This window comes from Macrotis lagotis, chromosome 5 (assembly GCF_037893015.1).
Source record: "Macrotis lagotis isolate mMagLag1 chromosome 5, bilby.v1.9.chrom.fasta, whole genome shotgun sequence".
NCBI lineage: Eukaryota > Metazoa > Chordata > Mammalia > Peramelemorphia > Peramelidae > Macrotis > Macrotis lagotis.
This window is the reverse complement of record NC_133662.1, coordinates 213,640,736-213,654,652: the sequence shown is the minus strand read 5'-3', so window position 1 is coordinate 213,654,652 and position 13,917 is coordinate 213,640,736.

Here is a 13,917-nt window from a genome sequence, read left to right as displayed (position 1 = left end):
GCGCCTGGACCAGGAGGGGAGGATGAGGTGCTGGGGTGCGGCAGCTCGGGGGTTGAGGACTGGTTGAGCCCGCAGCTGCGCGGGGCCGAGTAACCCCCTAGCTGCCGGCGCTCAGCCTCGCGTACCCGCTTTTGCTCGCCTCCCTCCCCCTGGCTACTCTCTTGGGAACTGGCTCCTCAATCGTCAGCTCCGCCCATTGCAGCCCGGGGGACGCAGAAGAGGGAGCTTTGGACCCCCGACCGACCCCCCCATCCTCCCCAGTCTCCTATGTCTTCCTACGCAGGGCGCTCCACATCACCCTCTCTTGCTCCACCCGTCAGCAGTTGGTGTTCCGTGGTTACTGAAGGTCTTCCCCAAAGCTTGGGACTGGAAAGAGAGGCTGTCTCGAAGGAGCCCTTTTGAGCTTTGGCTACTCACATCCCGCCCCAGGAATCTGGGTTCAGGAGGCATTTGTACGTTGTGTTGGGAGCCTGATGCAACAGTCACCAGCAGTCATCTCAGGGCCTGAACTAGGACACTGAGGAGGCGTCTCCGGCGGTTCTTGGAGCTTGTGGCTGGGAGCAGGGTCCCCTGGGTCCCTTTAGCTTTGGGTAATTGGGTTCCTCACTGGTTGAGACAAAGCGAGAGGCCTGGAGCTGTCCAGGGTAGCGGCCCAGTCTGGAAAGACCTTAGGGAAACACAGTGTATGTGGAAAAGGAAAGAAGAGGAGGAAAGAAGGCTTGTCCCTTGTGAAGACTGGGACTCAGGTTCTATTTACTGCGATTTGCTAACAGGTCCATTCTCGAGTGCCTTATTCCTCTCTCCCTCCGCTGAGGTCTCTGTAATAAATGCAGCCAGAATGTGTGGCCAGCTGTAGGCCCATTCCTTAACAAAACTCTTCCCTGTGCTCTGTATAAAGGAATTGTTCATGCACTGCCTGTGGCAGCTCTTAACATTGTCTCCCTTGCTATTTATTTCTTATTTTGTTCATTAGTTTTTCATGCATTTATATCTTTTCTACCCAGACTAGACTGTAAACTCCTTCAAGGCAAGGAGAACCACACATTCTTTTTTGTTGGTTTCCCTTATGGCATCTTGCACAGTGCTGGGCAAACTCAATAAATATTTACTGAGCATTGAAAATATGAGCCTCACCAAAAGGACCAGTCACATTCCACTCCGATAGTCTCCCCGTCTAGAATTTCTAAGGAAGACTTTGAAGAAATCATTTCACATTAAAAAAACAGTGTGACTAGCTGTAGTTGAATTTGCTGAAATATCTCAACAGACCCATGATCTTATCCATGAAGGTACCCTTCCATTGATACAGACCACAACCTATTCACAACTTCTTATCCTCACAGCTTCTCAGTGTGATTATTTCTCATATCCTTCCTTCCACGAATCTTCGCTAGAGGATCGACCCAAAGAGATCTTTGAATATTATCCAGCTCCTTGCAGCACTGTAGTGGAAGCCTGGTATCATTACCTGTTGATTGACTATTCCATGGGTACCAACCAAGTGCAGTGCAGGAGCACAACCCTCCCACCCTCCACCTCCAGTCATACATGCCCTAGATGATATCTTTTAAACCACTTCTTGAACAGAAAATCTCATTAGAAAACAGGAGATGGGCTACTTATGCCCACTATTCCTTTTCCTATTGTCTTTTGGTTCCTATACTTCTTATTCTTTAGAAACTGTTGCTCCATGTTCAAAGCCATATAGAATCATGAAAAGGAATAGTAGTGTTTTAAAAAATGTGTTTTGTGTCACAGAAAAGCTTGGAATTGTGCTGATCACTTCACAGTTGCCCAAATGCTATCCAGGCTCCCTTTTCCCTTCTATTTAATTTGGAGTGTAAATTACTGTTCACCTGCAGTGCCCATTCCAAGTATAGATAGGTGATGTAGGCCCTGCATATACAATATCAATGATTAATTGAATGTGGAAGGAGGCAAAATGTGACAGTTCTTTGAAAGGAGTTTAAACACAATATAATGGAAAATGTTAGTTTGATATTTTCAGCATATGTGATTGCCCCTTTCACTGACACAGAAGTCAAACGTTTTGAGACTTAAGAGATGATCTTGAAGACTTGTCTGGCCAAAATAATATCATCACCCTCTGGCCAACCTGGGCATGAGTTTCCTTCATTTGGGCTGAATCTCTGAGAATAAACCTTTCACAGGGTCCTGTCTCAAAGCCTTTCCAAAAGGCTAAAGAAGTTATATTATTCACCTCTAGTTCCACAGGTAAAAATTATTAAAGTTGGCATTTAAAACTGGGTCTTCACATTTCAAAATTAGTGCTTTCTCCACTGTACTGTACTTCATCACTAGTGTTTTAATGGTTTAGTGTAAAAAAAATTCCTCAACTCAAGTTTATCTGAAAATAGTACAGAAATGTCACTGGACAAGAATGGGTCAAAAGAGATGAGAGTTAGAATATTAGTAGTGAGGACAGTGGGAGTTTGATAGAACAGGGTGGGGGGGTATCAAAATTTATTCAAGTCAAACAAAATTTTGGTTATTGGACAGATAGTATCAGTTTGAATGTCTTACACTTAGGGAAATGTCATGGAACGCTCTCATCTCTTAGGAGTCAGAATTACCCTTCCTATTGCCACAGAACTAACATTTCATGCCTTACCAATAAACAATTTCAAACCCATTCCCAGGCTGTCTGGGACTATGCCATTTCTCAAAGCAAAGGGGATAGAGAAAGGGAAAATGAAAAGTGGTTAGAAATGGGAGGGAAATTAGTATTGCCTGGTTTTATAGTGTCATCCAACAGATCTTTTTTGTTTATAGAGTTGCAGCTTTAGCTCAGGCCCCCAATCACCTCATGTTGGTCTATGGTAATTGCTTTATAATTGGTCTCTCTGACCCTAGTCTCTCCCTATTCCACTCAATCTTTTTTATACTGCCAAAGTAAGTTTCTTAAAACATGTGTTTGGTTATGTCATTCTCCCCCTCAACCAATTCCAGTGACTTTCTATTACCCCTGGAGTTATGTATAAACTGCTCTGTTTGGCTTTTAAAATTCTTCCATCATCAGACTCTTTACTGTCTTTCTATTCTTCTTACACATTATTCTTCCTCCATGTATTCTATGGTCTTCCTATATTATTCCACTTGTTCTTCACATACAGAACTCCATCTCCCATATCCTTGACTTTGTCCCACATGCCTAGAAAGTTCTCCCTCTTCCTTTCCACCTCTCAGAATCCCTGACTTCCTTCAAGACTCAGCACAAATACTACTCTCTAAGAGGTTTTGTCTAGTCCCTCTAAACGATGGTGCCTTTCTCTCTCAGGTTACTGTGTGTGTGTGTGTGTGTGTGTGTGTGTGTGTGTGTGTGTGTGTTCTATATGTATCTAATTCAAAAGTTCATAGGTGATGACTCTTCCAGAAGAATGTGAACTATTTTAGGGACACATCACAATGCCTGCCTAACATGTAGTAAATGCTTAGTAAATGCCTGTTTGATTATTGGTGATAGTGATGGTGGTGGTAGTAGATCTATGATGACAATGATGACCAGGGAGGTCATGGCCAGAAGAAAAGGGAGAAAGTGATCAAATGGGAAACTCCAGAGGTGCTCAAGAAGAGATGTAAGTATAGAGAGGGGGAAAGGTTATGTAGCTAAGAAAGGAGAGAGGGATCAGAAGGAATAGAAAAATCAAAAGGGTAAATCTCTTAAAGAGAAGTGAGGCATCTATAGAAATGGTAAAGAGAAGGAAGATCCATTTTAGGGATCAGTATATTTATTCTGGTATCCCTTCGGCTGCATAGCTCTAACTTTATGCAGACGGGGATTCATTTCAATCAAAAATCCTCTCAGACAAAGAGACTGTAAACTCCATACACTTTTTCCCTTACCTATTTCTTAACTACTATTAGTTCTAGAACCGATACCATCACTCCCCTTACCCCCTCACTCCCCAGTCTAGTCAAAGTCTTCTTGTTGTAAGTCTAGCTCATTTCCATTGGATAGATCCTTATAGAGAAGTATGGGAATAGAATAGCATGAGCTCTGCAGAGAGATGCCTGGAGATGAGGAGAAGGCAAAGGGGGCCAATAAGAGAGGGGTGAAGGAGAATGAAAGGAAGGTGGGAAGAAGGATGTGCTGAGAGTGACCTCTGGTGAAGAATACTAGTATAACACTCCATTGTAAAGTTGACTTCAGAAACAGAATTTTAGTACTTTACAGAATTTAATACATAATTTAGTACAGAGACAGAATTTAAGGTTACATTTTATATATGAAAATTCTGAATCCTAAAGAAATGAAGTGGGTTGTCAGAAGGTATAGATGGACTAATGTGATACAGGTAAAAGAAATAGAGTGAAGGAAACCTAAGCCTCATTACTCTAATACCTTTCTCCAAGACCAAGCTAAATTCCTCATTAATAATAATAGAACAACTAACATTTATATCACTTTAAGGTTTGCAAAGTGCTTAACAAATATTATCTCATTCTCTTCTTACAACAACTCTAGGAGGCAGGTGCTATGGTTATCTTCATTTTGCAAATGAAGAAACTGAGACAGAGAGAAGTTAAGTGATTTTCCTAGGGCCTCATAGCTAGTAACTGAGAGTAAATTTAAACTCAAATTTTCTCTATTTTAGGTTGGATTCTTTATCTGCTGTTGATCTTCTTAGTGTGTTGTTATTTCTGCTGTTTTTACCATGGTGAGACGTTATCTAGTTAGATGATTTCAATTCGTACCTCTATGCAGATCATTTCCATTCTATATCTCCACCCTCAACCTCTACCCAAAGCTAAGGTACAAATCTTTTCGAATATATTTTAGATATCTCCACCGAGATGAGGAGGAAGGAAAATATTTGATAATGAGAAGGATCAGGGGCCGTTGTCTAGATAGAGAGAAAGGTTAGGGAAGGATTAAGAAAGGAGAGAAGGAAAGAGTTTGTGCTAGAAGAAAAGGAGATGTGAAGGAACAGAAGGAAGGCCACAGAGTATTTCAGGACAGTGAGGTGAAACTGGGACAGGGAGCCCAAGTTTTATACAGAGTCCCTTGGGTTTGATAGAATACATAAATGGGATAAGGGAGTGCCTTAAATGGAGAAAACAAGAAGACAGAGAGGGAGTCCAAGGAAGAAAGCATAGGCCATTGGAAGTACCAAACAGGGAAACCTCCTTCTAGAATTTGCATGGGGTGATAAAGAGATCTACTTTATAAAGTTTTTTGAAGCCTTTGGAAGAAAAATCTCTCCTTCCTGGCTTTTGTCAAATATCTCATCTTCTACAAGAAGCCTTTCCCAATTTCTACTGATGCTAGTGCCTTCCCTCTGAGATCATCCCCAGTTTATCCTGCTTGTATCTTGTTTGTGCATAATTGATTGCATATTTCTTCCTTCATTCACTTAGAAGCCCATTGAGAGCAGACATTCTATTTGCCTTTCTTTGTATCCCCAACCTTATTATAGTCTCTGGCACATTATAAGTATTTAAAAATGCTTGATGGCTTGATGATTTTTTTTTCAACTGGTAGATGACTGATGACTACTATCAAACTTGTCAAAAATCACACATCCATCTCTGTGTTGAATGTCTTCCTTTTAGGCAAGACCAAGAATGAAGTGGCAAAGTTTGCATATCTCAATATTTCTGGACATACATTCTCCTTTCTACAAAATATGTTCCTTGGGTCTCTTCTTTTATAATGAATAGATGCAAGTCAGAAACTAACTCCAATAGTTGGCAGAGACAAAATATCTTTTCCTAATTAGAGCTACACAGTAGTGTAATGGGCTGCTTAGAGAGACAAGAGTTCCCTTTCTCAATGCCCTTTGATAAGAGACTGAATGATCACTTAGTAGATATATTGTACTCGGGGCTCTTTGTTTGGGAGGTGGGGGACCAACTGGAAAGACACTGAGATCCTCTCCAATTCTGAAATTCTGAAAAATTCAAAGATAGGACATTATGTTGTCAATATTTGGAATTTAGTTTGGTTTTGAACTTTGATATCATATTAATAATCATTACCAGTCATAAAATAAAATTAAACATCATTTTGCTGCATTCATAATATAATTTAAAATGAATTATTTCAAAAATTGTTGATCTTTCCCCTGTTTTATCAAATAAATTTCTTTAATATTTTAAATTCATAGATTCATAAATTCATTCATTAATTTATTGGCTGCTATAACTCTCATAAATATCTGACCTGCCTGCATCAGAAGGTTATGGGCACAATCCAATGAGATTAAGATAATGGACATAAAAGCACTTTGAATGATTATAGCAATCTATAAAGACAAGATCTTTATGTATATACCCTGAGATTATCTGCTAACCTACACTTTCTGAATTTGAATTCAGGGCAGGGGGAAAAGTCGGGAAAGCTGTGATTAGATTTCCTTGGGAACTCTGCCATGAAAGCCTAGAAATCTTTTCCAGAGATAATCTCTATAGTACTTTCTTCACTTCCTTCCATTTTTCCTCTTGTTATTACCACAGGTTGTTATCAGGGCATCACATCCCTGATGTAATGGTCCTCTTCCTGAATGAAGGACAAATAACAATATATGTTACCATCAACCCTTGCCAGACTTGGAAGGGAATTCTCTAATGTTTTTCATTCACTCTCCAGGCCTGTTTAGCAACTGATTCTGTTCAACCTGGTAAAGGTTAAAGACCTTGGCTAGAGACTTAGGGGGAAAATGAAACAAAACCTCCCATTACCTTGTTTAAGTAGCTCAATCCCAAATTCTTTCTTATGAATAAAAGAAACATGAACAAAAAGAGAATAATAAAATGATAGATTTAGAACTGGAAGGGATGATGTTAGAGATCGATCGGGTTGACTTCCTTATTTTACTGAAGATAAATGTGAAGTCTGGAAAAAATAAATGACTTACCCAAGGTCACACAGGAAAAGTAGTGACAGAAAAGGGATCCAAGAATTCTATTTTTTTTTATTTTTAGGGGTTTTTTTGCAAGGCAGTGGGGTTAAGTGGCTTGCCCAAAGCCACACAGCTAGGTAATTATTAAGTGTCTGAGGCCAGATTTTAACTCAGGTACTCCTGACTCCAGGGTCTCCAAAAATTCTAAAGCAAGGTGCTTTTATACTCCCATCAAGCTGCCAATAATAATTACTGCTTGCACATTAATGATAATGTGGTTTTTTTTGTGTATGTGTTTTGTGAGGCAATGGGACTAAATGACTTGCCCAAGGTCATAAAGTTAGTAAATGTCAAGTGTCTGAGGCTGGATTCAAACTCCAGTCCTCCTAACTTCAGGGTCTGTGGGGATGTGCTATCCATTGTGCCACCTACTGTCTCCAATAATATGCTTTTTATAAATAAGAGGTGAATAGTCAAGTGGATACAATGCTTGCCTTCTTGTGATACTTACTTTCTTTTCAAACCTGGACAAATCAAAGCCTCTGTATGACACAAGCATCTCCTCAGTACTTATTTATGAAGTTATAGGTGGGTTCTACTGTTTTGGTGAAAGAAATTTCCACACTGGGAGTTTTCACAATGACAAAATCACAGACCCTTCATGAATTCCAATGATGAGTTGAGCCAGTCTTGTGTGAACTGATGATTACTATATCTCTGGGTTGCCTTTCCAGCTTGGTCAAGCTTAGCAGGATTTATACTTTGTTGTAGGGATCACTTCCTTGAGATCTTAAGCTCTCAGCTTAAAAACTGATCTCTAAGCTCAAACTAAACTCTAAGCTCAAAAGATTCCATTCCCAAAAGGGAGTCTGGAAGTGAAGAGGTTTTCAGCTGGATCTGTTGGTCAAATCAGGAAAAACAGAGGTCCAAGGTTAGTGCAAGGGATTTCTGTACCAAGAGAATCACAGATCTTGTATCAAGTATCAAAGCATAACATGTGTTAAGGTTTATCAAGTACTTTCCTCACAAAAACACTGGAGTGGGCATAAGTATTGTCACCCCCTATTCTATAGAAAAGAAAACTAAAATTCAGAGACATTCAGTGATTTGTCCATGACCTGGTTACTAAGTAAGGGAGCTGGAAGAGAAATATAAAAGGATTGAGCAATCCAATGCATGTATGATTTTCCCTCCAATAGTTAGGACAATTATGGTTATGGTTCTAATAGTTGATGCCAATAATAAAAATAGCTAACATTTGTGTTTTAAAGTTTCCATGGTACTTTACATATTTTCTATTATGAGCTTGTGAAAAAAATCTTTGAAGTAAATTCTATTATTCCATTTGACACTTGAGAAAACTGAGGTTCAAAAAAATTAAAATGACTTTCCCAGCATCATGCAGCACATAAGTTTGAAAGACAAAATGTGAATATAACTCTTCCCAAGTCCAAAAAGAATGCTATCTTCTCAAGAAAGACACCGTCTCTCAAAAAAGAGTATCATTTCTCTATATATGCATTGACATATTAGCTAAGATTGCAGAAAGAAAGGGCATGGAGCCTTGAGAAGTTTTCCAAGTCCAAATTCTGAAGACACAGTAATAAATCATTTCAATGGAGAAGGAAAGAGTTGCTTAAAGGAACCAATATAGATGATTCTTAAAAGACCTGGATGGAAAAATGGAAGTGAGGGTTGGTAATGAAGGAAGAATACAAAAATGTGGCATAGTCTTATAAGAAAAATGTCAGGAAGGCTAAAATCTAGATAGAATTGAGGCTGATAATGAGTTCTAAAGATGACAAAAATGTTATTTTAAGCTCTATTTGAGGAAAAAAGAGGAGGATTGAGGAAGATTTATGGGAATGCTTGGACTGGATGATAATGAATGACAGAAAGAAGACAGAATTACTCAACTTTTTATTTAGTCTTCACCTTTTTGTTGGCTTAAAAGAACATTTTTTACGAGAAAGGCAGAACAAAAATGGCTACCATGAGGTTGAAACCAAAGAGAAGGAAAGGGATAATGAAAGTACCTAACTGCCTTCAGATTCAAGTTATCAGACCCAGATGAATTTCATTCTCCAAAGCTAAAAGAAGTGGAAGGTATTCTTGCAGAAACACTGTCAATGAGGCAGGATGACTTTGTCCAACTTGCTATACATTCCATGTACTATATATGTATTAAAAGATCATTGAAATAACAAAAATTATTTTAGAGAACTTGAAAAAATAATACATTTTATTTGGAAAACCAAAAATGATCAAGAATATCAAAAGAACTCATGAAAAAAAATATGAAGGTGACCAAGCAGCATCAGATCACAAACTGTATTATAAATTAGTAATCATCAAAACAATTTAGTACCTCCTAAGAAATAGAATGGTAGGGGGTGGCTAGGTGGTATAGTGGATAAAGCACCGTCCTTGGAGTCAGGAGTACCTGGGTTCAAATCTGGTCTCACACACTTAATAATTACCTAGCTGTGTGGCCTTGGGCAAGCCACTTAACCCAATTTGCCTTGCAAAAATCTAAAAAAAAAAAAAGAGAATGATAGACCAGAGGAATAGATTAGGTACATAAAACACAGTAGAAAATGATGACAGTAATTTGTTAATCCCAAATATTTAAACTTTGGAGACAAGAACTCACTATTTTTTTTATTTTTTTATTTTAAAAAAAAATTTAGGTGTTTTTTTTTTTGCAAGGCAAACAGGGTTAAGTGGCTTGCCCAAAGCCACACACATAGGTAATTAGTAAGTGTCTGAGACCAGATTTGAACCCAGGTACTCCTGACTCCAGGGCCTGTGCTTTATCCACTGCGCCACCTAGCCGCCCCAAGAACTCACTATTTGACAAAATTTTCTGAGAAAATTGGAAAGCAGTTTGGCAGAAACTAAGTATGGTCCAAAAACTCAGGCTGTATATCAAGATATGGTCAAAATGGGTACATGATTTAGATATAAAGGGGAATATCATAAGCAAATAGGAGAATTTGACAAATTTTACTTGTCAAATCTATGGATAAGTGAAGAATTTATAACCAAGCAAGAGATAGAGAGGATCATGGAATATAAAATGAATTATATTAAGTTATAAAAGGATTTGCTCAAATAAAATCAATGCAGCCATGATATAGAAGGAAAACAGGAATTGGGGAAATATTTTTATAGCAAGTTTCTCTGATAAAGTCTTAATTTCTCAAATATATAGAAAACTGAGTCAAATTTATAAGAATGAATCATTCCCCAATTCATAAATGGTCAAAGGATATAAACTGACAGTTTTCAGAAGAAAAAAAAATCAAAGATATCCATAGACATATGAAAAAATGCTCTAAATCACATTTGATTAAAGAAATGCAAAGTACAATAACTTTGAGGTATGATCTCATATCTATCATACTGGCTAATATGACAGAAAAAGAAAATTACATATGTTAGAGAGAATGTAGAAAAATTGGAACACTAACACACTGTTGATGGAGTTGTAAAATGATATGATTTTTTGATAGGACAATTTGGAGCTATGCTCAAAGGGCTATAAAACTGTGCATATCCTTTAACCAGCAATACCATTACTAGGTTTATATCCCAAAGAATTCAAAGGAAAAGAGAAAGGATCTATATTTACAAAAATATTTATAGCAGCTCTTTTTGTGGTGGCAAATAATTGGAAACTGAGAGAATGTCCTTCAATTGGGGGATGACTGGCCAAAGTTGTGATATATGATTGCTTTGGAATATTAGTGATATATAAGAAATGATTGTCAGAATGGTTTCAGAAAAAGCTGGGAAGACACAAAGTGAAGTGAATACATCCAAGAGAATATTGTACATAGAAATATCAATATTGTACAATGGTCCACTGTGAATGACCTAACTATTCTGATCAATAATATAATGATCCAAGACAGTTCTAAAAGACATATGATGAGGGGCGGCTAGGTGGCGCAGTGGATAAAGCACCGGCCCTGGAGTCAGGAGTACCTGGGTTCAAATCTGGTCTCAGACACTTACTAATTACCTATGTGTGTGGCCTTGGGCAAGCCACTTAACCCTGTTTGCCTTGCAAAAAAACCTAAAAAAAAAAAAAGACATATTATGAGAAATGTTTCCTACTTCCAGAGAATGAACTGATGTAATCAAAATGAAGATTGAAGCATATGTTTTCACTTTATTTTTCTTGTTTGGGTATTTTTTTGGCAACATGACTAACCATAAATATGTTTTCATGATTTCACACATATAATTGATAGTATTCTTACCTTCATAATGGGTTGGGGGCGGAATAGAAGGGAGGGAGAAAATTCAGAAATTGAATTTTTTCTTATAAAAACTGAATGTTAAAAATAATTTTGGAAATGCAATTGGAAAAGAAGATAATTTAAGGCAATGACTAGAAAATCCCCAAAGATAAATGAATATAATGAAATATTTTTGCATAGTAAAAATGAATGAATCTGAGGAATTCAGAGAAACATTGGAAAATTTATATGAAATGATCTAGGATGAACTGAGCAAAACCAAGAAAACAATATGCCAAATGACTATCATAATGTAAATTAAAAGATCACTGAAAGGAAGATGAACTCTGGGTTACAGAAAAAAACACTGTCACAAAGAATTGATAATGAAATATATACCTCTTCCCTTCTAGCAGAGTGATGGGGGAAAGAGTATCATTTATACATACATACATATATAGACATATAAACAGACATACACATGAATCATCATCATCAGGTATAATCTCTGCATAAAATATATATTGCTCAGCCATTATTCTTTACCTCAATGACTGCCCAACCTGGTTCCCCCCTCAAATTTGAGTAGGGGTATCCTTCCCATTGATTTCCTTTATTCCTCCCTGAAGTAACCCCAGGCCATTCAGATCCTACTTAGGACACCTAGGTGGGAAAATTGTGATTGTTCATAGCCCTGGAATGAGCTGGCTGTCATTATCTAGAAATCTTACACTGAACTGTAGAACCACCAAATCTTAACAACTACCCTGCTGCCATTTTTGAAAATTGTCAACCTACTAACTGGTACACCCCTGGCCTTTTATATCTGCTCTCCAGTTGCAACCTTAAGATTTCTGGTGCAGAAAGCAACTCAGTGATGGAATGTATGGTTGTTGTGCTCATGCTCAAAGAAGACCAAAATGATATCACTATGTCAGAGTCAAGATAAAATGGGTCCAACACCTCACACTTTATACCAAGATAAAATCAAAATGGATACAGGATTTAGACATAAAAGATAATATTATAAGCAAACTAGGAGATCAAGGAATAGTTTACCTATCAGATCTATGGAAAGGGAAACATTTTTATGACCAAGGAAGAGATGGGGGACATCATTAAAAACAAGCTAGATAATTTCTATTACATTAAATTAAAAAGTTTTTGCACAGACAAAACCACTGTAACCAAGATCAAAAGAAATATAGTAAATTGGGAAACAATTTTTACAACTCATTTCTAAAATATATAGAGAACTGAGTCAAATTTATAAAAACAAGTCATTCCTCAATTGAAAAATGGTCAAAGGATATGCAGACAATTTACAGATGAGGAAATCAAAACGATCTGTATTCTATGGAAAATTGCATTAAATTATTACTTATTAGGGAAATGCAAATTAAAGCATCTCTGAGGTACCACCTCACCCCTCTCAGACTGGCCAATATGACCAGAAAGGATAATGGTCATTGTTGGAAGGGATGTGGGAAATCTGGGATACTAATGCATTGTTGGTGGAGCTGTGAACTCATCCAACCTTTCTGGAGGGTAATTTGAAATTACTCCCAAAGGACAATAAAAATGTGCATACCCTTTGATCCAGCAATACCACTCTACTGGGTCTATACCCTGAAGAGATCATGAAAAAGGGTAAAAACATCACTTGTACAAAAATATTCATAGAAGCTCTATTTGTGGTAGCAAAGAATTGGAAATTGAGTGAATGTCCATCAATTGGGGAATGGCTAGACAAATTGTGGTATATGTATGTTATGGAACACTATTGTTCTATTAGAAACCAGGAGGGATGGGAATTCAGAGAAGCCTGGAGGGATTGGCATGAATTGATGCTGAGCAAGATGAGCAGAACCAGAAGAACATTGTACACCCTAACAGCAACATGATTTTGATGATCAACCTTAATGGACTTAAGTGCAACAATCAAGGACAATTTTGGGGTATCTGTGATGGAGAATACCATTTGTATCCAGAGAACAAATTGTAGCATTTGAACGAAGACCAAAGACTATTACCTTTTTAAAAAAAAACCCATTATGTTATTATGTAATCTTGCCATCTCTTACATTGTATTTTTTTCTCTTAAGGATATGATTTTTCTCTCAACACATTCAATTTAGATCAATGTATAGTATGAAACAATGTAAAAACTAACAGAATGCCTTCTGGGGAGGGAAGTGAGAATTGGGGGAAAAAATTGTAAAATTGAAAAATAAATAAATTTATTTTAAACATTAAAAAAAAGATATGTGGCTGATTAAACCAATAGAGGTCAGACACAAATAGTCCCTAGAAGCATTTGAAGTGGAATTGTCTCTAAATTTGTAAATCTCAAAGTAGGTAGAATCTATAGAGAGTTGTACAGTCAGAAAGATGTGAGTTTGAGTCCTGCCTCAGACAATCACTGACTGTGCAACCCTGGGCAAGTCATTTAACCTCTGTCTGCTTCATTTTTCAAACTCATATCTTTCTAGTTCAGCTCTCACTTCTGATGTTTATTAGCTATGTGATCATGAGAATTTCCTTCTTTGGTTTCTGTTTTTTCATATGTAAAACAAGGATGAGCAAATTTTTTCCATGCCTTGATAGGCTGTTCTGAGAATCAGAATAGACAATATATGTAAAGTATGTTGTTACCTTTAAAGTTCATAAAATGGTTAAGTATCTTGAACAAATCACCATCATCACTGATATTTAGTGATCTTAGTTGTAAAATGGAATAGATTACAATTCTTGCACTACCTACCACATTGAGTTGTGGGAAAAGGGTTAAATGAATTAAAAAAGTA